At 35.7% G+C, this 26,615-nt stretch overlaps 1 pseudogene; it reads left to right on the top strand.

Moving 5' to 3' along the window:
• The window catches only part of LOC100683091, a 120,706-nt pseudogene that overhangs the window by 77,087 nt on the left and 17,004 nt on the right, over positions 1-26,615 (top strand).

Consider the following 26,615-nt stretch of genomic DNA (forward strand, 5'->3'; position numbering starts at 1 on the left):
TTGCTGTTTACAAGAGACTCATTTTAGACAGAAGGACACCTACAGCCTGAAAATAAAAGGTTGGAGAACCATTTACCATTCAGATGGTCCTCAAAGGAAAGCAGGGGTAGCCATCCTTATATCAGATAAACTAAAATTTACCCCAAGACTGTAGTGAGAGATGAAGAGGGACACTATATCGTACTTAAAGGATCTATCCAACAAGAGGAAATACAATCCTCAATATATATGCCCCAAATGTGGGAGCTGCCAAATAGATCAATCAATTAATAACCAAAGTTAAGATATACTTAGATAATAATACACTTATATTTGGTGACTTCAATCTAGCACTTTCTATACTCGATAGGTTTCTAAACACAACATATCCAAAGAAACGAGAGCTTTAAATGATACACTGGACCAGATGGATTTCACAGATATCTACAGAACTTTACATCCAAACACAACTAAATACACATTCTTCTCAAGTGCACATGGAACTTTCTCCAGAATAGACCACATACTGGGTCACAATTCAGAATAGAGAACCCAGAAGTAGACCCTGAACTTTATGGTCAACTAATACTCGATAAAGGAGGAAAGACTATCCATTGGAAGAAAGACAGTCTCTTCAATAAATGGTGCTGGGAAAATTGGACATCCACATGCAGAAGAATGAAACTAGACCACTCTGTTGCACCATACACAAAGATAAACTCAAAATGGATGAAAGATCTAAATGTGAGACAAGATTCCATCAAAATCCTGGAGGAGAACACTGGCAACACCCTTTTGAACCCGACCACACTAACTTCTTGCAAGATACATCCATGAAGGCAAAAGAAACAAAAGCAATAATGAACTATTCATCAAGAATAGGGACTTCATCGAGATAAGAAGCTTTTGCACAGCAAAGGATACCGTCAACAAAACTAAAAGACAACCTACAGAATGGGAGAAGATATTTGCAAATGACGTATCAGATAAAGGGCTAGTTTCCAAGATCTATAAAGAACTTATTAAGCTCAACACCAAAGAAACAAACAATTCAATCATGAAATGGGCAAAAGACATGAAGAGAAATCTCACAGAGGAAGACATAGACATGGCCAACATGCACATGAGAAAATGCTCTGCATCACTTGCCATCAGGGAAATACAAATCAAAACCACAATGAGATACCACCTCACACCAGTGAGAATGGGAAAAATTAACAAGGTAGGAAACCACAAATGTTGGAGAGGATGCGGAGAAAAGGGGACCCTCTTACACTGTTGGTGGGAATGTGAACTGGTGCAGCCACTCTGGAAAATTGTGTGGAGGTTCCTCAAAGAGTTAAAAATAGACCTGCCCAATGACCCAGCAATTGCACTGTTGCGGATTTACCCCAAGGATACAGGTGCAGTGAAATGCTGGGACACCTGCACCCCGATGTTTCTAGCAGCAATGTCCACAGTAGCCAAACTGTGGAATGAGCCTCGGTGTCCATTGAAAGATGAATGGATAAAGAAGATGTGGTTTATGTATACAATGGAATATTACTCAGCCATTAGAAATGACAAATACTCACCATTTGCTTCAGCGTGGATGGAACTGGAGGGTATTATGCTGAGTGAAATAAGTCAATCAGAGACGGTCAAACATTATATGTTCTCATTCATTTGGGGAATATAAATAATAGTGAAAGCGAATAGAAGGGTAGGGAAAAGAAATGGGTAGGAAATATCAGAAATGGAGACAGAACATAAAGACTCCTAACTGGGAAACGAACTAGGGGTGGTGGAAGAGGAGGAGTGTGGGGGGTGGGGGTGAATGGGTGACGGGCACTGAGGGGGGCACTTGATGGGATGAGCACTGGGTGTTATTCTGTATGTTGGCAAATTGAACACCAATTAAAAATTGATTTATTATAAAAATAAAAAATAAAAAATAAAAATAAAATACTGGCCTTACAAGAAATGTTAAAGGGGCTTCTTTAAGTAGAAGGAAAAGGCCATAACTGAAAGTAAGAATGGTATGAAAGGAAAAAAATTAACAGGTAAATGCAAATATATAATAAAGATAGTTGATTAATCACTTATAAAGCCAGTACAGAGTTTAAAACACAAAAGTAGTAAAATCAATTATACCTACAAATATATCAAGGGATATACAAAATAAAATATGTAAAAATATACTATGAATTGTACATATAAGGTGGAGGAGGAAGTAAAAATTTAATGCTTTTAGAATGTATTAGAACTTAAGTGATCATCAACTTAATATAGACTGCTGTACACATAAAATGTTACATATGAACCCAGTGGTAGCCATAAATCAAAAACCTAGAGGTAAACGAAAAATAAAGAGAAAGTAATTCAAGCATACCACTAAAAGTCATTAAATCACAAGGGTGAGAGCATGAGAAGAAGAAAGAAACAGAGAACTACAAAAACAACCAGGAAACAATTAACCAGATGGCAACTGTACATCTATCAACATTTACTTTAAATGTCAATGGACTAAATTCTCCAATCCAAAGGCATAGGGGAGTGAATGGATAAAAAACAAGACCCATCACTGTGCTGCCTATAAGAGACTTATTTCAAACCAAAAGATATGCAGACTGAACGTAAAGGGATATAAAAAGATATATCATCAAATGGAGGAAAAAAACATGACAAAACAAAAAACAAACCACTGGGGTGGCAATATCAGGCATAATAAACTTTAAAACAAAGACTGTAACAAGAGAAAAAAAAGGCATTACATAATGATAAAAAGATCAATCCAATAAGATAACATTTTAAAATATCTAAGCACCCGATATAAAACCACCTAAATATATAAAACAAATATTAACAAACATAAAGGAAGAAATTGACAGTAATATAATAATGGTAGGGGAATTTAACAGCACTCCACTTACATCAATGGGTAGATCTTCTAGACAGAAATCTATAAGGAAACAGTGGTTTTGAATGATACACTAGTCCAGATGTACTTGGCTGATGTATATAACATTCCATGCAAAAACAGCAGAATACACATTTTTCTTTCAAGTGCACATAGAACATTCTTTAAGTTAAAACAAATGTTAGGCCATAAAACCAGTCTCAATAAATTGAAGAAGATTAAAAATATAGTAAGAATCTGTTCTGACCACAAAAATAGGAATCTAGAAACCAAATACAAGGGAAAAACACACACGTGGAGGCTAAACAGCATGCTACTAATATCCAATGGGTAAATTTGATTTTAATCAAAGAAGAGATAAAAAAATACCTTGAGACAAATGGAAATGGAAACACAGCAGTTTAAAACCTTTGGAATATAGGAAAAGCAGCTGTAAAATGAAGCTGATAGTGATACAGGCTTAGCTTGAGAAACACGAAAAATCTTAATAAACAATCTAACTTTATACCTAAAGGAACTAGAAAAAGAAGAACAAACAAAGGCCAAAGTTAGTAGAAGGAAGGAAATAAAAGATCAGGGTGGAAATAAATCAAATAGAGACTAAAAAAGTAATAGGAAAGATAAATGAAGGGATCCCTGGGTGGCACAGAAGTTTAGAGCCTGCCTTCGGCCCAAGGCATGATCCTGGAGTTCCGGAATCGAGTCCCACATTAGGCTCCCTGCATGGAGCCTGCTTCTCTCTCTGCCTGTGTCTCTGCCTTTCTCTCTCTGTGTCTCTTGTGAATAAATAAATAAAATATTAAGAAAAAAGGAAAGATAAGTGAAATTAAAAGCTGATTCTTGGAAAAGATCAACAAAATAAATAAACCTATAGCCCTATTCATCAAGAAAAAAAGAGACTTAAAATCAGAAATTAAGGAAGTTACAATTGACACCACAGTAATACAAAGGATTTTAAGAGACTGCTATGAAAAATTATACAATAATGAATTGGACAACCTAGAAGAAATGAATAATTTTCTAGAAACTTGCAGTCTTCTAAGATGGAATAAAAAAGAAATAGAAAATTCCAGCAGACTGATTACTAGTAATGAAATTGAATTGGTAATCAAAAAACTCCAAGCAAACAAAAATCCAGGACCAGATGGCTTCATAGGTGAATTCTACAAAAAATTTAAAGAAGAGTTAATATATATCTTTTTCAAACTACTCTGGAAAACAGAAGAGGAAATAGAACTTCCACATTGATTATACAAGACCAGCATGACACTGATAGCAAAACCAGACATAGACAATACAAGTAAAGGAAACTGTAGATCAATATCCCTGATGACCATAGATGCAAAAACTTCAACAAAATTTTAATAAAGTGAATTCAACAATACATCAAAAAGATCATTCGCCACAATCAAGTGGAATTTATTTCAGGGATGCAAGGATGGTTCAATATTTGTAGATCAATCTATGTGATAACACTACATTGATAAAATGATGGATAAAAATTATCATCTCAATGGATGCAGAAAAAGCCCTTGACAAAATTTAGCATTCATTCATAATAAAAACAGTTAACAAAGTGGATATAAAGTAAACATATTTTAACATAATAAAGGCCATATATGACAAACACATAGCAAGCATCATACTCAGTGGTGAAAGGCTGAAACTTTTTCTCTAAAATCAGGAACAAGACAAGACGGTTCATTCTCACTTTTTTTCAACACAGTACTGGAGGTTCTACCACAGCAATCAGACAGGGAAAAGAAATACAAGGATAAAATAAAACCATCACTGTTTACAGATGACATAATACTATATGTAGAAAACTCTAAGGATTCCATCAAAAAACTATTGGAATTATAAATGAATTCAAAAGAGTCATAGGATACAAAATCAATATATAGAAACCTGTTGTAATTTACAAAAGTAGTAATGAACTATCAGAAAGAGAAATAAAGAAACAGTACCATTTACAATTGCCTTGAAAAGAATAAAATATCTAGGAATAAATTTAACCAAGGAAGTGAAATATCTGTACTCTGAAAACCATTGCATTGATGAAAGTAATAAAAGATGACACAAATAACAGAATGATATACCATCCTTATGGATTGGAAGAATTAATATTATTAAAATGTCCATACCTACAGATTCAGTGCAATGCCTATCAAAATACCAATACTATTTTTCACAGAACTAGAACACATAATCCTAAAATTGTGTGGAACAACAAAAGACACTGAATAGTCATAGCAACCTTGAGAAAGAACAAAACTGTAAAGATATCATAATCCAGATTTCAAACTATACAATAACATTATAGTAATCAAAACAGTATGGTACTGGCACAAAAATAGGCACATAGATCAATGGAACAGAATAGAGAACCCAGAAACGATTGGTATATGGTATGGTATACCATACCATATGGTATGGTAAATCTGCAGCAAAGGAGGCAAGAATATATACTATGGCAGAAGACAGTCCCTCAAATAAATTTTGTTGGAAGAATTGGATAGCTACATGCAAAAGAATAAAACTAGACCACTTTGTTACATCATATACAAAAATAAACTGAAAATGAATTAAAGATCTAAATGTAAGATCTGACGCCATATAACTCCTGATAGAAAACATAGGTAGTAATCTCTTGGACATTGACCTTATCAATATTTTTCTGGATATGTCTCCTCAGGCAAAGGAAACAAAAGCAAAAGTAAACAATTGAGACTACATCAAAATAAAAAGCTTTTGCACAGAAAAAGAAGCCATCAATGGAATGAAAAGGCAATCTACTGGATGCTCATGCTTTATTTTCTCTCAAATAAATAAATAAATAAATAAATAAATAAATAAATTCCTTCGAAAATACTCTATCCATTTTTACCATTTGTTTATCTGGGTTTTCTTTTGTCTATCTGTTTTTATAGTGCCTTTTAAGCACCTATCATTTATTTTTTTACCATTTAATCCTATACAGGCTGTTCTGTTACATGCTAATAATAATTATTATTTTTTGAGTGTAGTTGACACACAGTGCTAAATTAGTTTCAGGTATATGGAATAGTGGTTCAACTTCTCTGTGCATTGGGCTTTGCTTATCTCAATTGTAGCTACCATCTACCTGTCAGCACTATTACAATATCACTGACTGTATTCCTTGTGCTGTTCCTTTATTCCCATGATTCACTCATTCTGTGACTGGAAGCATGTATTTCCTACTCTCCTCAACCCATTTTGCCCATCCCCTCAGCTCCCTTCCCTTTGGCCATTATCAGTTTGTACTCTGTGTTTATAAGTCTGATTCTGATTTTTTTTTTTTAAGTTTCCACATATAAGTGAAATCGTGGTATTTGTCTTTCTCAATCTGATTTATTTCACTTTGTATAATACCTTCTAAGTCCACCCATGTTATCACAAATGGCAAGATCTCATCCTTTTTATGGCTGTGTATTATTCCAGTGCATGTGTGCATGTGTGCATGTGTGTGTGTGTGTGTGTATCATATTTTTTTATCCATCCTACTATCAATGGACACTTAGATTGCTTCTATATCTTGGCTATTATAAATAATACTACAATAAACATGGGGATGCATATATCTTTTAGAATTAGTGTCTTTGTTTCCTTTGGGTACTCAGTAGTGGAATGATTGGATTATATGTTATTCCCATTTTTAGTCCTTTGAGGAACTTTCATACAGTGTTCCACAGTGGTTGTACCAACTTACATTGCCACCAACAGTGTATGAGGGTTCATTTTTCTTCACATTCTTGCCAACTTTTATTTCTTTTCTTTCTGATAATTATGTTATTAGGAAAACCTGTGAAATAAAAAAATGACATAATTAAATTAATAGGGAAAAGTGTGTAGAAGATCTCATTTATAAACTATAGTTTCAGTGTCAGATTTTTAGTGGTACATTTCAGTAACAAAGATATAGCTATAACTGTACATGTGCAACCTAAACACTATGCAGTCAACCCAGTATTTGATTACATCCATCCCTTGCTATTATTAACATAGCATTTCTTAAACATTCTTATCTCTTGTATCTCCTGTGGTTAAGAGAAACAAAGCACCGAAGCACTCAAATGAAGGGTTTAGGCTTTTAGTGTTGATGCTGCTTCTGAATTTTGATCATCCATGACATCTGGCAGGATGCAAGTTTTTACCCTAATTAATGCTTTACCAATATTCTTTGGTAAGTTGTCAAAATTCTTGCTCTGACTCAGGAGAAGTGTGGATATAGTATACTTCTAAATTGTGTACATTCTATTAGTTACTATGAATATATTTTATCTTCAGGGAATGTTGGGAATCTCCTCTAAAAGGCTGAGCTATTCATGATTTCATTAAATAGCAAGAAAGGGAGAAGTGAACTGCTTCTTGAGGGCAATCTATAGCTATCTCTCATCTACCACAATTCCTGATATGGGTAGGTGTGTCATAAGCAATGGGTGTATGTGGCATGTATTGTTATTGCCTCCTAATGTTTAACACCAGACAGCTGATGTAACTAATTGATCAGGAACTTTATATATGGGCATCCCAGGTTGGCTCAGCGGTTTAGCGCCGCCTTCAGCCCAGGGCCTGATACTGGAGACCTGGGATCGAGTCCCACGTCAGGTTCCCTGCATGGAGCCTGCTTCTTCCTCTGCCTGTGTCTCTGCCTCTCTCTCTGCATGAATAAATAAATAAAACCTTTTTTAAAAAAAGAATTATATTTCTATGCCAGAAACTATTCTTAGCAATTTATTTATATTAACAACACTATGAGGAAGGTAGTAAAATCATCCCCACTTATAAATGAGAAAACCAAGGTACACATAAGTTAAATTATTAAACCAGGAATACATAGCTAGTAAACTATGCCATCTGGTTATAGAGCCCACATTTTTAACTACTATGCAGTATTCCATCGCTATATGTAAAATAGTCTGACTCATTTGGAAGAGATAGATTTAATAAGTACAAAAGAAAAACAGTAATATATTGGGCCCAATTCAACCATGGAGATAAAATACTTTCTGGAATAATTGAACATTAGTTTTAAAATGAGAAGAGAACAGCTTAGATATTATCTTATTCATTTAATGGTTGTGTGAACTTGTTCAAGACACTTCAGATAAACATTTCAACGAATGCTGTAAGAGTTTTATATACTTAATTGCATGATAATCCATAGAGAAATACTAAGTTTTTATTGCCATTTATAAAATAGAGCACTGCACTATAAATTGGAAGCCAACTCTAACTCTTATCTTGCAGTAGTTGATTATGATTGGATAAATCATTTAAAATTTTATCTTATTTCTCCATTTATAAAATAAGAACAAAATTTTAACCTTATCCTCTAAAATTATCACAGGGATGTTGGAAAGAAAAATGAGAAAGTAAATGGAAGTACTTTGAAAAGGTAACCTATAAATCCTAACTGGTGGCATTGCTACAAATAGAGCTTAAAATATTAAGTTCTATGTGATATTTAGATCCTTCTTAGGGTCTCTTTTATTTTCAAGTAGGGGTTGGTATGGAGAAAAGTTGGTGGTTATTCAAGTCATAGAATTTCTGTTTTGGGTGGGAGGCTATATGATCTGTTTTATGTACTTTTTCTTTATCATTTACATTAACTTTTCTGAAGTTTCAAAATAGGAATCCAGCCATAATAATGTTTTAAAACATTTTAATATATTTGACATATATATGTATACACATTACACATATATGTATATATATACACATTTGCAAATAGATATTTTCACCTTTAGAAAAGGCACTTTTGGAAGTTGATTTGATTCAAACCCTACATTTTGTGATTGACAGTAATATAACTTGTTGTCATTTAAACACTATTACAAGGTGAGGATAGAACCAAATATTCTCAAATTGAATCCAGGGCATTTTCCACAGTCTATGGTAGTCTTTATATTTTCTATGAATGTTCTGACATACTATTTTTTTTCTTTGATTTTTACCCTTTCTTTTCACTTCCTCCCATTTACTCCACTCCTTTTTTCATCTTTAAATTTCCCCTCTCCCTTATTGTCATAATAACTTGCAGGTCAGAAATTTTTAAAATGCAGTCAAAATTAATCTCAGAAAATGAAATTTCCACCCCATTCAAATTTTGGGTAAAAATATACCATAAAGAGCCCAGATTAGGTTTCTTATGTACTTGGGAACATCTATGACTATGAGGCAAGTAGTGGTTTCCCCATGATAGACATTGCAATGCTCTAGTTTAGATTTTTATTAAGAAGTGCATAGAATCCACATGTCAGCTTCCAAGTAGATAGATCACTTATGGATATAGATTTCCCAGGAAATCATGGTCTTCTTAAAACCTGTATTTCCCCATGACCATGAACAATGAGCCCTTTTCTTAAGTTCTTATGTCCAACTATGGCTAGAGAGGTTACTTTGTTTAACCTTCCGTAGCTTTCAGCATTCTTTGAACACAGATGGATGACAAGATTTGATAACATGTTAATTTATTTAATTCTAACATCTAGCCTACTGATAGATATAATGAAAATATTATATTTCTCTTATTTTAAAAGAAGTTTGTATAGGAGTTATATGAGGACAGGATATACACCCTCTTTGGATTATTTTCCTTCTATTTTAAAAGTTTAAATTAGTGTAGTGGCTTGTTAGATAAGTAATAATTTTATTTTATTTTTTTAAGAGTAATAATTTTAATCAATAGTTTATTTCTTATAATTTCACTTTAAAATAGAACCATGATAGGAAGGGATGGATAGAGATTATGATTAAGGAATTGGATGGGTGAATATAGACTTATTTGCCAAATTACATGTTAGTACTACAGGCACTAACTGTAGTACCTTGAAACTGTAATAAGGAAAGTACAGGACCAATAAACTGAAGTTAAAAATTTACCTAGTGAGTAATTTATTGAGGTCACAGTTCTGGTGAACTTTGTTACAACGGCTAGGCCAGGCCTTTCTAAATTACATGATACTTTCTATAATGATTTGACTCCATTATCAGTGACTGAATATTAAATAGGATGACCAAGGGCCTTACCTGGTAGGATAATCTGTTACTTTTTCATAAGGTTCATAAACAGGCCTGGCTTCTATGATGAACACTGGTAGAAAATCTACTTTTGAGTAAGACTTCTTAAGAAGAAAAATACTTGGGATCCCTGGGTGGCGCAGCGGTTTGGCGCCTGCCTTTGGCCTAGGGCGTGATCCTGGAGACCCAGGATCGAATCCCACGTCGGGCTCCCGGTGCATGGAGCCTGCTTCTCCCTCTGCCTGTGTCTCTGCCTCTCTCTCTCTCTGTGTGTGACTATCATAAATAAATAAAAAAATTTAAAAAAAAAAAAGAAGAAGAAAAATACTTGTGGCGTAGGTACACTTTTGAAAGGGAAGTGACATTAGCAGTGCTTATCAGTTTGTTATGAAAATTTAATGGAACTTATGATATAAAATGAAATATTGGATGAACTTCTGACAGGTTGTCTTTAATGACAGTCAGGATACAAATAGCTCATTCTAGAGACCATTTACCTAAGGCTTTTAAATTAAATTTTCTAAGTGCCTTGCATGTTCAACTGTACATTTAAAGCAAGTGGTATTCCAATTCAGGGAAATGAAACCACTTATAGCCATAAAATAATATATTCAGATTGGCCTTTCAATAAAGGGGTGAGTATGCCAAAAATTTGAAGGGTATTACTGTAAATAAAAATCTTTATTAAGAACTAAAGAGTGCAAATTGATGTTAAAGGTTGTCGTCCTTGCTGGCACATGATAAAATACAATAATGATAATATGAAAATACTCTTTAGGAAGGAGGATATTCTGAAATAATACAGAACTCTAGTCCTGTAGACAAGAAAATATAGCTCTATGCCTTTCATGAGGATGGTCTAGTAGATTAAAGTGATGGGTTATTTCAGTTGTAGGGCCATGTGAATGAGGTCCAGGCGTGAAGGCCAAGGGTCAGCAGTTCACTATTAGGTTTATCTGTTCTTTCAGAAATATTATTTTTAACTCTAGAAAGGACTTTTTGTTCACAAAATATTTGTACCTAAGTCAGTTGGTTAGTGTTTATTGCCCACAGAATGTTTTGGCAAATATACTGCTGGATCTAAGGAAAATTGCTTATTAGTATAGATGAGATTAGTATTCTTCTCTCAATTATTTTCTGTATCTTTTCTTCCCTTTTAATTCACCCTTCTTCCTCCATACCCATAAACACTAGTCCTCTGATTTTCTCTTTTCTCTCCTATAATGGAATTAATAGAATACTAAAGCAGACCTAAGGAGTTAGTGACTTTAAGTGACATCTGTTTCTCTTCATCCGTCCAGGGATACTGGCCTTTTAAAAGAGCAGTCAATGCTTTCCTTGAAAGAGAACAACTAATAGTAGTATACCCATTTTCTGTATTATAAAATTGAACTTGATGGAGAATAAACCACTTATTCAAGATCACACAGAAAATTGCAGAGCCAGAATTTGTACACACAACCAATTAACTCCCAGGCTCTTGAACACTAAGCTCTGTTATCTCCCAATCTCTGGCAGCTAGATTGCAGGAGATTCCTTGCATAGGAAGATGAGGAAGAGTTTCTAGTCTCTCACAGACTTGTACTCTGTACCCACCAAATTTGCCTGCATATGAGAGCCATTCTTCTTTAAATCTGCAGCAAGCCTTCATCCTTATGAATTTGACTCCTCTGCATTCCCTAATTCTTGTCATTCTCTTAGGTTATTACTCTCTTGGGGTGACCCATGCCCCAGTTTTACCCCTTTGGTTTAATTACCCTGCTCTTACCTGACTTGAGAAATTCTGAGGGTACAGCAAGGACAGAAACAGAGTGTGTAGAAGATGCTTTTGCATGAGTTGTTTGTTCTTACTGATGAAATTAAACACTTCAGTATCCAAGGAGAAAGTATGATATATGAGAATTTATAACTTGGGAATCATTTTTATCTGTTTTTCTCTATGTCCCATGTTCAGCTGAATCCAAGGCTTTAGTTATTTTGGACAAGTCACAGTAACCTTTAATGAAGGTTTCTTCCATCATAGGAGGGAAGAAAAAGTCCTCTATAGAAGGAATAACCTTATAAAAATGACTTCAGACTTTATTTGCTAACATATTAGTCAGGGTTCTCCAGAGAAACAGAATTAATAGGATGTATATATACATGTCTTTATATATACAATATCTTTTATAAAGAGACTGATTATAAGCAATTAACTTATGTGATCACAAAGGCCGACAAATCCTAAGATCTGTAGGTTGAGTCAGCAAGCTAGAAACCTAGGAGAGCTGATGGTTTACTTCCAATCTGAGTCTGAAGACATGTGAATCAGGAGAGCCAATGTTTTAAATTCCAGTCCAAAGGCTGGCAGGCTTGAGACCCAGGAAAAGCTAGTGTCTCAGAGTCCAAAGACTGGAAAAGGCTCATGTCCCACTCAAGGCAGCCAGCCAGGCAGGAGTTCTCTTCTATTTTGAGGGGGGTAATCCTTTTAATTCTATTCAGGTCTTCAACCAATTGCATGGAGCCCACCTATGTTAGGGAAGGTATTGGCTTTACTCAATCAACCAATTTAAATGTTAATCTCACTCAATAACCCTCATAGAAACCCTCATGGAAACCGTCATAGAAATCTCACGGAATAACCTTCATAGAAACACTTAAGATGGCTGAACAAATATCTGGGCACCCTGTGGCCCAGTCAAATTGACACATAGAATTAACTATCATATGTAATATTTCCATAAATGAGTAATGTTTCTTCATTTCTATGTTCTGCCACTCTCATAGCTATAAGTAGAATGAGCATTTATTTTAGTTAATGGATTCAGTAATGCTTGATTGTTCCATTAGTAGTGTCTCCTTTTTTTTAAAAAAAAAGATTTTATTTATTTATTCATAAGAGACACACACACACAGAGAGAGAGAGAGAGAGAGAGAGAGAGAGAGAGGCAGAGACACAAGCAGAGGGAGAAGCAGTCTCCATGCAGGGAGCCTGAGGTGGGACTCTATCCTAGGTCTCCAGGATTACAGCCTTGGCTGAAGGCGGCGCTAACCGCTGAACTACCCGGGCTACCTATAGTAGTGTCTCCTTTTTCTTGCAAAAGCCTGGGTAATATAAACACCCTACTTATACAGGAGTTTTCCAGGGCTTAAGCTATTTTTTTCTTTTACAATATGTAGCTTAAAATAATTTTATTTTTCTCTCCAAGTAAATCTACCAATATTTCTCTTGTCACATTTGCAGTTTTGTCTCCACTCTTCTCTGAGTTTATTGCTTCTGACCCCACTTCTATTTTTGATTGTGGACTTTCTTTCCTTCTTTCTCATTCTGCATGTACACATCCATTTAATCATTTAATCAATGCCTGTGAACTTTAATTGGCTGCCAGGGGATTGGTTTCCTTCATGTCTATCAATTAATGCCAGTTATAATTTGTCATATTCAATCAATGCTAGAAAAGTTTGAGAAGGTGAGATTAGCAGGCACATTACTCTTAACCAGATTTTTAAAATATATAATGCTAATTTTATAGCTTTAGCTATTACAGAAAAGCATCCACATTTATCTTTTGTGGTAGTGGCTAAGCTGATTAGTGCACAGAACTAATGAAATCGATAGCCTTGTCTCCCTTCCTAAGGCTGTCCATTGTCCTGGCCTTATCTCTAGCCAAGGCCTGTGTCTGTAGTCCTCCCTCACATCACCAATGAGAATGTGGTTGTTCACAGGGGGCTTGGGTGAAAAAAGAGAGGATCAACTTCTTTTCTGCTACTAACTAAACAACTCATGGCAAGCACTGGGGGAGGTGGATAGGGCTCAGCAGGACAATCTTCTTATGTTAAGGTCGCAAGTTATTAAATATTCTCCATAGGAAGGTGATTGGATTAAATAATTAGTGAATGTAAAGTGCTTAAATTGCTAATTATTATGCTTTGTGAGTCTACTTTGCAGATGATCTGTAGTCAGTGAATCTATCATGAGGCAAGGGGTTCATGATGATGTTCTCTCTCATTTATCTCCACTCCCCCATGAGTATTTATAATTATATCGTGGATGGGTTTTGGTACCTTATAGCATTTACAAATGTAATATACCATTGTGACTTCTTAAGCTTTGGTACCTAAGAAAAACAGGGCAAGATAGCTAAGGAAATCTTTTCAGGGGAAAAGGGAGATTAGAAACACCAGATAGCAGATTGCTCACACTATTAATCATATGTCACCATACCAATGTTAAGAACTATGAGCTTGTGCTGTATAGGGGTAAACCTAGAAATAGGGCTCAGCCACTGATAAGTCTGTTATGGGCTACTTGTTCCAAAAATTCAACTTAATCTCCTGTTGTAGCATGGAGATTTGAAAGGTAGAAAAGCAATTAATCCTGTCCTGGAAGATCAGGCTCTTCTCCATTAAGGAATTATAGCCAGCTCTAGAGATGATTTAAGAAGCTATCTGACATACACAGTATGTAAAATTGAATAATCCATAGCCAATCATATTAGTGTGGTTTTCAATAGATTTTAAATAATTCATCTTTGTTAATAAGTTTACTGTGTTTAGTAGCCCCGCCCTTACTGTGCAAGCCACAAAGAAACATGATAAATTTTAAATAATAGCACTCACTCCAAAGTTGGCATGGAATTAATAAAAAGCACTTGATACTACTTTTAAGTAAAGATCTTTTGAATATTGGTAGGAGAGGATGATGAAATTAAAAGTATGACATAGAGTGTAGAAACGTCACTATATTCCTTTAGCCTGTCATTACTCTACCTCTTTCCCATGTACAATTTGAAAAGGAAAAAAAAAAGGGTGGGTAAGCCAGTGATGGGTAAGCCAGTGAGAAATCATTTTGTATGTCTGTGCTGGCTCAAGTCTCAAGAAAGCTCTGATTCTGTGTGCAGAATTAGGAGAAATGGACTCTTGGGGTGCCTGGGTAGCTCAAAGTGTTGGACTCTGGATTTCAGCTCAGGGTCATGAGTTCAAGCCCCACTTTGGGCTCTGTGCTGGGTGTGGAGCCTATTTTTTAAAAAAGAGACAAACTATAAGAGACTATTAATCATAAAAAAACAAACTGAGGATTGCTGGAGGGAAGGGGGATAGGGGGACTGGGTAACTGGGTGATGAACATTAAGGAGCCCTAGAAGACTGATGAATCACTGACCTCTACCTCTGAAACCAATAATACATTATGTTAATTAATTGAATTTAAAGAAAATAAAAAATAAAAAAAGCCAAAAATTAAAAAAAGAAATTAAAAAACCCCAAGAGATGGACTCTTGAGAGGGGGAGGGGAAGGAAAAGAGGGAATGGGAATGGAGCAAGGAGGGAGAGGGGAGGAGAAAGTCTAATTAACTTTCTGCATCTTAGCTAGAGGAAAGAGAGCAACATCACAACCTCCTTAGGCTATTGGAAAAGGTAGGAGGGGCTAGACTAGAGCTGGAAGTAATGAGGGTGAATGTGGCTCTGAGAGGCAGTATATTCAATGGTTGAAAGAAAGCATGGAATCTGAATCCAGACTGCTTCAGGTCATGAACCGAACTCTCACAGGTACTAGCTATATGTCCTTAGGTAGACTTATTTAATCTTCTTGGGCCTCAGTTTATTGATCTGTAAAATGGGGATGGTATTAGATTGCTATGAAAATTAAAGTACCTAGAATAATATATGGAACATTATAAGCACTGTATAAATGTTTGTCTTATATAAAAGTAATACTAAGATTACTCTTGCTAGTAAAATTAAATTGTTACTAAATAAAAATATAAAAGTTACTATTATCAAAGACCATGAAAGATATGTAAGATCTAATTTCTAAGAGAACTAGTGGACAAATTAACTGTGCTTAACAATTAAGCAATTAATTATTCCCTAGTTAACTTTTTGGAAAAACAATGTGGTACAGCGGAAGGAGAACAGCTTTAGAGACCAAGCACCTGAGTTCAGATAGGGACTCTGCCATGGGTATGTTCCAGATTGGAGCCCTCTTCTCCCACAGACTTACTTTTTCTCTCATAGACCCCTTTTCCTCTTCCCTTCCCTTCCCTTCCCTTCCCTTCCCTTCCCTTCCCTTCCCTTCCCTTCCCTTCTTCTTTTCTTTTTGAAGTAGGGGAGGGGCAGAGGGACAGAGAAAATCTTAGGCAGGCTTCAGGCTAAGCTGGGAGCCTGACATGGGGCTTGATCTCAGGACCCTGAGATCATGACCTGAGTTAAAATCAAGAGTTGGACACTTAAGCAGGTGCCCCCTCATGACTGTCTTTCAATCAGTAGTACCAACTGTGATTTTCATTTCTTCCTGAATTGAGCTCTAGTCAGGTGGAGCCAAAGTGTCCCATGAGGAACCTCATCGTGCACTGTTATTTCACTTGAATGGAAGATCTGATATTCCTCTGTTAGATTAATTTTCTTAAAGCACCGGTCCTTATGATTCTGTTTCTCTTGTGTTTGACAGTCTTCAATGTCAATTGACTTTTGACAAAAGTCAATTTTTGAAGGGTGCTCCAGACTTTTCATGATATGCTTTCAGTTTAACTCCTCAGCTTTATTATGTACCTTGTTGATGCAACCAAACTAAGCCAAATTAAACTCCTGCTCTCCCCATTGCTCATGCTTCTCTTTTTCTCTCCTTGCCTTCCTAGTCTTCACCACCCAGTTATATATTGGCCTTTCTGAAGTTTTTGCTCCTGTTTCTGATTTTTCCATAGTTCTAAGCTCCCTTAAGATGCTGTATACATTTTAGTTGATCTTACAATATGGCAATTATTATTATTGTTTTTAAAATTTCTTATTTATTTATTTTAGAGAGAGAGTATGTGTGTATGTATGTGTGTGTGTGGGGGGGGGGGGGCGGAGAAAGGCAAAGGAAGAGGGAGAGGGAAAGGGAAGAATCTCAAGCAGAATCCATGCCCCAGGGCCTGCTGTGGGGCTAAGTCTCACAACTCTGAGATCATGATCTGAGCTGAAATCAAGAGTTGGATGCTTAACTGACTGAGACACCCCAGCTCCCCAGTACAGCAATTATTATTATAGCTATGCGGGCAAATGTCTTGTCTCTGCTACTTGTACCTAAGTCTTACATGGTTAGGCTGTGTTTTTATCATCTTGGTATTCCCTGAATTTTTTTAAGGTTGTGCCCTAAACTTAGTAGGCCCTCAGATATGTGATGACGAAATACATTAATGAGTAAATGCCATTAATAGTGTGACCTAGAAAATCTCATTTTTAGATTAAGTTTTTTATTTACAAAATAATAAAATTGAAGGAAAGTCTCCAGCTCATTTTTATGTTTCCTTCCATCTTATGAAGTTTATGATTCTAAATCATTCCATGTCATTGTATAAAGAGAAACTGCAGGATGTTGGAAATAAGCACAAAAATCTCTTTGAATATAATTACCATGTCAGTTTTCCCAGCTTCACACTTTTATTATTTTTAATTCCTTGCTAATGTTAGCATATTAAGCAAAATTCCATTATTGTTCATAATGAAATTAATAAAAAAAAGTTTTGTCAAATAAACAAATGCATAATGGGATTTTCAGTGGCTGATAGAATCTGTTTATACCAATGTTTTCATGCTCTGACAGATATTACCAAAGTTTTGGGCTGTTCCTGTGTGTTAAGAAGTTTGGAGCTTATGTATTTATTTTTATTTCAGTTTTAGATTCGTTGATTATTGTTAGTGGTGCTTTCCCTTTTTAAATATCTTTAGTTTTTTCATCCTATATTTTCACTGTTTTATTACCAGCTACGTCCAATCTCCTGCAGAGATGTACTAGTTCACTGTTGCTGCTGTTGTCCAGGACTAGTGATGGTACCTTACAGAGTTTTCCATGTTTATAGTGAGTGTGATGCACTCTGTATCTTTGAGCACATAAGGGATGTGATGAGATCTGGAGAATAACTGAATCTGTGGAATAGCAAGTTACTTTCTAATGACATTTTATTGTATTTTTAAAGAATATTATGATGGGATGTCACTTTGAGTCATCATTCAGTTAAACAGATTACATGCATTTGAATTCTTGACTTGGTATGAAAGTTCTATTTCACTTGGCATTTCACTGAATGTTTGAATTTAAAAGTTTTATTACCTAATGTACAAGCAAAATCATTCGTGCTTATCTTGCATCCTACCTGAGAGGGATGATAGGAATTTCTGTAAGTGTGTTTGTGGCAAGAGTGATATTTTGAGATCATTTTATCATACGAATTGACGTTTATGTATATATGACTCTCCATGTATAGGAAATTATTATGTTTTATCAGGAAAGAATTGTCATTGATGATTCCAGTTCCTTCAGAGGTTGGAATAATTCAACATTCACCTTATAATTGCTTCGTTTTCTTTGCTTTGCATTATAAGAATTGTTCTCTTCTAGTTATAATTGTAAGGCTGTTTTGCCGTTCTTATAATTTCTGAACACTCTTAAGCATATATAAACATCTTATGTATTTTTTAATATATAGGGAAGAGAATAAATATTTAACCAATTGCTTAAACTTTAATTCTTAGAATATTATGTTTATCTTATATCAATTATTTAAAAACATTATTTGTATTGGAGTGCCTAGCTGACTCACTCAGAGGAGTATGTGACTCAATCTCAGGGTTGTGAGTTTGAGCCCCACATTGGGTATAGAAACTACTTAAATGAATACACTTAAAAAGTATTAGAGGGCAGCCCTGGTGGCGCAGCGGTTTAGCGCCGCCTGCAGCCCAGGGCATGATCCTGGAGTCCCGGGATCCAGTCCCACGTCGGGCTCTCTGCATGGAGCCTGCTTCTCCCTCTACCTGTGTCTGTGCCTCTCTCTCTCTCTCTCTTTCTGCATCTCTATGAATAAATAAATAAAATCTTTAAAAAAATTAAAAAGTATTAGAAAATGATTTGTATAGTCAAGATCTTTTCAATTCCCAAGCTCATTGACCCTATATTTAATAACAAGAGGAATTCTGACTTTACTAACATTTGTCACTTTTCAAAATAATCAGGGAAATTCTAGCTGGTGTGTTGGGGCTCTACTCAATAGCATGCATTGGGGAAACAACTCTATTTTTCTTTTCACTGTCTTTAGAATCACATGGTTGAGTCTCCCTTTCATGGCTTTGAATGATACTGTGGCAAATTTCTTAGCTTTTTAGTCACTTTGAAATACAGAATAACCTTTTTTAGATATTGAGTAACCTGTGTAATCCAAATAAAAAAAATTCATTTCATTTACCGTTTAAAGCTTCTCCTCCAGTGTTCATGCCTGCCAACCCCAGTTAGGTATAACCCAGGTTCCATAGCTGGCAGCAGTGAGGGAAGGGAGTAAAGAATAGCCTGCTCCATCACTGAGTTTGTCCTACTTTTCCATACACTTGTTAACTGTTACTTCTGGTTCCGTAAGTGGGCAGGGAGGAGGAACTGGAAGGAAAGGGCAAGATCTTACTTGGTTGTTGCTGTTAGAATCTGGCATTGAGGCTCTCACTGTGGCAGATATTTAAATGCTGACTCTTCTTCTCAAAGGATGCTTTAGTGGACTTTATAGAATCCTTCCCTCCATCCTCCTCTAACTTTCTCCTGGGACCTGTAGTCATGTAGTTTTCTCTACTTTCTGGCTGTCCTGAATGAACATCCATTCCTCAGTTCTTGCTCCTAAGCGTGTCCTCTGCACATCTTTGTTCTGGTAGGTGGTTTGTGTGAGTCTAGTACTGGTCACATGTGTGAAGCCCAGATACTTTCTTTCAGCCCCCAAGAAAACTCTGCACCTTCGTCCTTGTATCCTAACCTTGGACATGGAGTGAGCATGTGCCACTATAGCTCTATCTTTAATATTTGCTATCACAAACAATTAGAGTTGCCCTGCTTTTTTTTCAGGTGAGAAAATGCAAATGAAGGTCTCAAGAGAATTCTCTTTAATATTTCTGATTTAGTACTAACATTAAATGAACCTCTGAATTTTTATATCTGAATAAGCATGGGAGCTGGGGGCAAAGAGAGTGAGGGGAGGGGGTTTAAGATGTCATCTCTTTTGAACTCATAACACCTGAGGGACAGCTACACCAGAATATAAAACAGTATTTTTAGGTACTAGCACCTATTTACAGTAGAGTACTTCAGATTTGAGGGAAGAAAAATTTTCTATTTAACATTTTGAGATAAACACTAAGTATATATACACATACATACAGAATAATCACAAATACACTAATAGTAAATGCAGACTGATACAAAAATGTTTTGTCTTGGTGACTCAAGTACTACTGATGTCATTGGTAGTGTGGTTTTCTATTTTATTACATTTCTGAATAAGACAAAGTGTAGTGATCTTGAATTTACGTGAGTTGCATTCCTAGAAAACATGGTGCATTTCAGAACCACACTGGATTTTCATTTCCAGCTATGACTGACTAAATTGTGGCAGTTGAAATTTCCTACCAAAATCCAGGTGATGAGAAAAAACTTTTCAAAAGCATCTCAGAAGTCACCAAGGGGGCCGGACTGAAGAAGCAAGATCCTGGAGAGAAGGGAATACACTCTGTACTACCTTCCCCCTCAAGATGTCAGTTAACTCATGAACAGTGAATAGTGAGATCCTAAAAGGCTGAGCACAAACTGGCTGCCAACAAACTGAGAAACTAAGCAGGACTTTGGGAAGTCTCATGGTGATTGGGGGACAAAAATTAGAGTTCCCCAGGCTCTCATTTGGGACCCTGAAAGACTATTGTCTAGAAATAACAGAAATAAATCAGATCTTATAGAGAAGTGATACTTAGTTTTAATTAACTGAATACCTGATTTAAATCCTAGCCAAATGCTAAAATAAATCGTCTCTGGAAAAAAATAATATTCTGAGTTTCTATAGACTTTCAATCTTATGTCCAACATTCAATAAGAGATTATCTGGCATACTGACAAATGGGACCAAAAGAAAAAATAAACATTGAAGCCGACTTACAAGTGATATAGATATTATATATATATATATTTTTTAAGTCTTTATTTATCTGAGACAGAGAGCACATGTACAAGTAGCAGGGAGGGACAGAAGGAGCAGGAGAAGCAGACTCCCTGCTAAGCGGAGAACCTGACCCCGGGCTCCATCCTAGGATACCCAGATCATGACCAGAGCCAAAGGTAGATGCTTAACTGACTGAATAATCCAGGTGCCCCTAGACATACATTTTAAAATAAAATAATGTAATCAAGAAAATGGAAGAAAAGATCTAGAGTTTTATCAGAGAACTATGCCCAACACACACACAGAGGCACATGCAGACATATACATACACACCCATGTATATTTGTATTATTAGTATTTTATAAAACAGAATTTCTAGGATTCTATAAACATAACCACAAGCAAACAGGTTTTATACCTATATGAATGTCTGGTGGGTATTTGAAAATCTTGTAGGATGTGGAAATATTTCTCATCATGTAGAACTATTCTGAATATTATAAACTATCTAGTGTCTAGTATCCCAGCTTGTCCAAATGCAAAATCACCTGACAATCATAGTGTCACTCCCATAAGTTTTCCAGATGCACTTTAGGGGAAGTATTGCCTCTATTTGAGAACCATGGTTTAGATGCTCAGTCCAGCCCCTTTCAAATGGGAGGGGTTCAGGGGTACATCCCAGAGAGCTGTGATTGCTATCCAAATATATACAGGTTATACAGCTGGTTATTTGAAGAGGTGAGGTTTGATCCTGGACTTCCTAACTCTTAATATAGTGCTCTTCTACAAATCTTCTGTTTCATGTAAGTATTATAGTTCTTGGGAGAACTGGCTTCGATTTCTGTGACAATCAGCAACTTGAAGATACACACACACATAGACATACAGATTAATGATACAGGTTACTTAAAAATCACTAATAATTGAAAACTATAAGTTGTTTTAAAACTCCCTTTGTTAAAATAATGCAAATTCCTTTCCAAAAGTTTGAAGTATGCTGGGACTTCTTGCTGAGAGTTTAAAGGCCTCAAAACACCTTACCCTGCTTCAGCTTAGGAAAATCAAAGGAATACTTCAAAGATCTCAAGTTTGAAAAATATCAGAAAGTCCTACTTGTAGAATAGTTCAAAGCAATCATAGGTGAATCATGAGGGATTTGAGCGGAAAGTTAGTATCCAAATATATTTTGCCTCTGACATGCACATAGGCTTCTAAATTCAGTTGTATTAGCATTTTTATAAATTCTCTCACAACTCCACAGTTCTTCAGCATCCCCTGAAATCATAGCCTCTACTCCAGCTTTAATGTTGGGATAGCTGTCATGTCTCTCAGACTTCTGAGATATCTGGTTTCTATCCATTTGCTTTTTGCTTCTCTTACAGGTGGAAAATAGAACTTTTCTAAAAGATTTTATTTTTCTCTGCCTCTGTTTTTATAAGAAACTTCAGATTTGCATTTTTATCATTCCTCTCTCAAAACATACTGAAATTGTTGTCAATGATGGCTCTCTATTGGTAGTTCTTAAAATTAGTGCATCATTATTTATTGTTCTGGGTAGGTTTGTATGCAAGCTCCACTCTATTTCTTTTTCTTTTTTTCCTGGCAAAGTAGATTCAATGAGTGAGATATATGTATGTATTTGTATGTGTGCTTGTGTGTGTGTCACTAGTACAAAAGTCCAGTAATGAGCACCCATGTCTACAGAAGATAGTTCCAGAGCCATTAATTCTCTTTATAAATGTACACAAAGTGAAATGGTTCTGTATCTATCACAGCATCATTGAATTCTGCCTCAATGAGTTCTTGCTATGGAGGCACTGTACCCTACAGAGGGATCAGTTCTTATTTGCTGCAACTCTGGGTGTGTCAGGAAGGCTTAGGAAACTGTGAACACAGATATCCCCCTTCAGCTCCTTACCATTTAGCAGTGTCCTAGGCAGTATTCTGTCTCTAAGATTTAATTTGTCTTCATTCTTCTACTCAACAAATATGCTTGAACACTTGTCTAAATATAAAAGGCTCTTCTACAGGCATATATATGAATATTAGGTTTGTATTCAAATATTTCAGTCGTTAGCTTTTTAGATGCTTTTTGGAAGTCTGTACAAATCTTATTTCAGTCCTAATTCTTGGCCTAAGCCCTTTTATGTAGCTGTAGCACTGAAGTGAACCACATGTTCAAAGCAATTGTGAAGATGATAGAATTTAGGAGTATTGTAAAGGTCTCTGACTTCCTTCCTGCCCTACCTGCATTTCCCCCCCTCTCCACCAGTCTCCACATACTTCTCTTACCAGCTCATGAATATGATTATTTTGTTACCTTGAAATCATTTATTTGACTCAAATTTTTTTTTTTTACTAAAAATTTAAGCCTATTATTTCATTGCCTGTTGCTATGACTTTGAACTTTCAGGAGAGCTTAAAGATTCTGGCCTCTTTGAGGAAGAATACCTCTTGGATAGGGAAGAAAGCACTGCTGTGGGAGGAAGCCAGGGGTACCTAGGCCATCTAGAATAGACTGTACTTATCACAGCATAACAAATTGTTGGTTTAGGGAGCTGTTATTAGAACTGTGGTTCTCACTTTGGGTTGGAAGTTATCTCAGGGAAGAGAGAAATATGTGGTCTGACTTCTTCATTAGGTTGGCTAGACTTCTAGTGTGTGCTAGTTCAGGCTAAAGGAAATTACCTAGAACACCAGATTCAACAAGCTTTTATTCTTTTCAGAATATGGAGTGAGTGGTGGACACAGTCTGTGGAAATAGAAGAGTAATGCATTTTTGCTCACTTTATCCTTATATTTTTCATTAATTATCTCTCTGTGTGGGATAGTGTTAGGTGATAGGTATAGACACTAGAATCATGCAGCCTGGTTTCAATTCCTGGCTGTGCCCCTTACACATGGTGTGACCTTGAACAGACTTGCCACATTGTACTTTAAAGCACTTCTAAGTACTGCCTCTAAAATGGGGAGTAATAACAGCAAAAGTAATTTTGAGAATTAAGTAAGAAAGTATATGGTCAGTATTTAGCATAGTTTGTGGAATAATGTTAGGTGTTAATTATATTCAAGTTTAATTTTCCTTTATAACTTTATTTAATTTCAAAATGTGTTTATTCGACATTGCCTTAGGCATTCCAAACATTTTTGATGGCTATTTATTGCAGTATTTTCTTAATCTTTTCACAACCTAGTGTATGATAACTGTCTTTGGGATTTATTGGTTCCAGTGAATTACTTGCCCTTTCAGAGAACTTGCTAGCAACAGCATCTTAACATTACTTACTACCAACATTGTACAGATATACTTTGTGTTTTAGTTGTTTTGTTTTTATCAACTGCTAATCTTATGTTCTTTAATTTAAAAAAGATGAAAATGGTGACAAAAGCACAGACTGAGTTTAGTTTTCCAGCAAATCTTTTCTTTTGACTTTCAAATACAAAGTGTCCTAAAACTCTCATTAAGTGCACTCATCTTCTATTTTCACTAAAGTTTGCTTTACAGAATATATCCTCCACCAACTCTTTCTTGGACTATTTTGAGTTATTTATTTTTTAAAAGTTAATCATACCTGCTCTTCTTCCAAATACATCCACATTTATTAACTGAGACCTAGTCTCTGAACCCTCATTATCATTTCTGGCATATATTTCTAAAATGATGTGATTATTAAATGGGTTTGTGGTAGACCCAACTTAGTTTGGTTGCTTTACTATGGTGACTTCCCAGCTTGTCATGGATATGCTCCTGTCCTTGTTCAGGTAATGAACTCCACTCCTGGCTACAGGTGATCAACCTAGGCCAATCATAGTGCCTCCTACGGCCCACAAGTAATTATAGTATTCAAGAGGTAGTAATAACATCCAAATCTGACCATTCTTGCCTAGAAACTTTTCAACACAAGAAATAACTCTTATTTTTATTTAAAAATTTCTCTTTTCAGTAGCGTAAGATGTTATCTTAGAGCTGCCTGCAGTCATACTTCTCAGCCCCCTGGTGACAGCTGGCCCCAAGAGAAACAGATGAAATTTACAGAGGATGAGAGAGCATCTGGATGGCATTTGGGCCCTTGGAGCCACTGCATGAAGCCAGATCCATTTCTTGTCTTTTCACCCTGCAAATGTTCTGTTTAGGCTTAAGCTTAATTGGGTTGTTTACCGTGTAAAAGTAAAAAATTCTCACCAATACAATTCCTTTAATCTTCAGCCTCACAGTCAAAAAGGATCTTGATATTTTAAATTTAAACGTTAAGCAACTTATGAGTAAAAAATGCTATGTTCAGCTATCCAGGGACAGAGAGAATTTATAAATTTTAGGAAATCCTTTTCCTATTAATTGTGTAAACTAAGTGTGGCAGTAAATGAAAAATTATGATGAGCTGAAACATAGCATGCATCCTTGCTGGGGAGTTGTGCGTAGTATCCTGGACCTAGGTTCAGATCCTGATAAGCAGATCATTGCCTTGGTGGTCTTGAGCCCATCATTAATGGTTTTACTCTGTAAAATGAGGTTTAAAATGATCTCATAGTGTGGTCATGAGAAGTAAGAGAAGATGAATAGAGTTTTTTCCCTAATACAAATACAAATGTATCTTGTGTCTTTCTTCCCTTTTTGTTGGTATTTGAGTTTTGTTTTGCTTCTTATTCTGCTGCAAATATGTATGCATGGGTGGGGGTTGGGGTGTGGTGAAGCTGATCTTGGCAGCAGACCATAAGAGCTTTTATATACCTGGTCTTTTGGTTTATGGAGCTCTCTCTGTTATTTCAGCTCTAAGTATCTAAACCAAAATAGTTGTCCTGATTCTTCCATCTGCACATACGCCCCAAGACCTGCTTTCCATAATACTGTACAACTGCTGCTTATACAAGTAGTGTTTCACAAAGAGATAGAACTGCTGAAAATGGGTTTTCCCTTAGCTGGAACCTTCTCTTAAGCAGTACAATTCTTAGTCATCACCTTAGTTCATCTTGTCGTTTTCCTTTGTTATTATTTGTCCCTCATCAGCTCTAAATAAGGAGTTTCAATTTTCCTTGCCTTTTCCACAACTAGAACTCTTCAGTCAATAGGAAAATCCACTTTCCCTCATTGTCTGTCTTCAACTACACCAGACTTCCATTATTAGTAGATTATATTCAATGGTTTGTTTCCCTTTGATGCTTTGGATCCACTAGGCCTTGACACATTTTAAACACTGAATAAGTGGTACCTAGAATGATCATTTTAATTGTGATGCTTACCATATTTACAAGTGCTAAGGTGTAGGACAACTGACATATAGCACCTCATTGGGCAGCAGATTCCATTCTTTCTTCTAACCTGATTGTTGGGGTGGGCATTTTTCTTCTTCATACCATTTGTGTCTTATTTTAACAGTTCCCTCAAAGAAGAATTCACTAAAGAAGGATTATCTTTCTTCATAGAAGAGAACCTTTTTTGGACAAAAGTATATGAGTTAAGCCTTTTTCCTACTGAAACAGCCAAACTAGATTTTGCAGTTCCAATGCTGTTGTAAGTATAACAATTAAATTTTCTTGCTACTGAACCTGAATATAGACTGTAACACAGAGATGCTAGTAATAAGCGTATAAATAAATTCTTATGTGTTTTATGTTCTTAATAAGAAAGATTAACAGTCAACTATGGTATTTCTCCTTGAAAACATTTCTCATGTTCAAGAATGGTTTTATTATTGCCTTTTTAAACAAATTGAATATTTGGATGAATAGGCAACTAGTAAAATGTCCTTGCTCTAATGCTAACAGACTTTGAAGAA

Source organism: Canis lupus, chromosome 12 (genome assembly GCF_011100685.1).
Source record: "Canis lupus familiaris isolate Mischka breed German Shepherd chromosome 12, alternate assembly UU_Cfam_GSD_1.0, whole genome shotgun sequence".
Lineage (NCBI taxonomy): Eukaryota > Metazoa > Chordata > Mammalia > Carnivora > Canidae > Canis > Canis lupus.